The 1,011-nt window shown below is 48.9% G+C and overlaps 1 protein-coding gene across 3 annotated transcripts in view; it reads right to left on the bottom strand.

Annotated features, from left to right (window-relative positions):
• LOC109481358 (alpha-N-acetylneuraminide alpha-2,8-sialyltransferase-like) overlaps window positions 1-1,011 on the bottom strand; it is a 12,864-nt gene that overhangs the window by 10,853 nt on the left and 1,000 nt on the right. The window lies entirely within an intron of this gene.

The following is a 1,011-nucleotide window of genomic DNA, read 5'->3' as shown; positions in this document are numbered from 1 at the left end:
TTCAATTTATATCATGTTTAGTTCTGATTTGATATTTCTAATTACGGATATATAGCGAGACTTGGATGTGTGCATTAGAATATCTACATCTACATCTATGTAAACATGATATCTGGTGAATGTTAGCTGCCAATTTTGTGCAAATTGTAAATAAAATTATGTCCATATCAACTGCATTGAACAAAACGTCATAAAAATATATGCTACAAAGGACTGAGCACCTCAATATTCTTCCTTTCACCCCCAGGTTCTAAAACAGTCATCGCAGCTGTGGAGGACATTTCCCAGCTGCCCTCATGTCGGCACCAGCAGACGCCACAGTTCAAGAACAAGAAGGTTTTTCCCAAGGAGCCTCTTCTGTCTCGCTCCCTGCCGACAAGGCACAGACTGTCACACCTGTAACATGAGACTTCAGCAGTCTGTCAGACTACTCAGCATTTCCTCAAGAAACGGGACCTTCCTCCTAAGGACTGCTCCCTGCCTCACATCCAGGAATGTGTCTGTTCTGGTGTGTAGCAGGCAGATGTCTACAGAAGCATCTGCAGTACAGGTGTCTACAGAAACAACTGCAGCTGCTGCACTGGAACAGGTGTCTACATCTGCAGTGGAGCAGGTGTCTATAGAAACAACTGCAGTGGAACAGGTGTCTACAGCTGCAGCAGCTGCAGTACAGGTGTCTCCAGCTGCGTCTGCCCCGTCAGGCCTGTACGCTGACCTGTTCGGCCCAGACTCGCCGCCGGTCCAGGCGGCCATGACACTCCTACAGTCATCACACCTCCAGACCGGGCTGCCGTGGTGGGCAACCATCGTCATGACAACGGCCGTACTGCGGCTGGGCCTGACCTTCCCGCTGGCTGTATACCAGGCGCAGGTGAGGATGATGATCTGTATCTGTTTAAAGTTCGACTTTAGGTCCAACACAAAGAAGTTCTCTCACCTAGAGCTTTCTACCAGTCACTCTGGTCACTCACAATGTGACAAGCCTCACTGGGTCAGTCTACTGAGGAAGAC

Source organism: Branchiostoma belcheri, unplaced genomic scaffold (genome assembly GCF_001625305.1).
Source record: "Branchiostoma belcheri isolate BF01 breed outbred unplaced genomic scaffold, Haploidv18h27 scaffold55, whole genome shotgun sequence".
NCBI lineage: Eukaryota > Metazoa > Chordata > Leptocardii > Amphioxiformes > Branchiostomatidae > Branchiostoma > Branchiostoma belcheri.
This window is presented reverse-complemented; position numbering and strand designations above follow the sequence as displayed.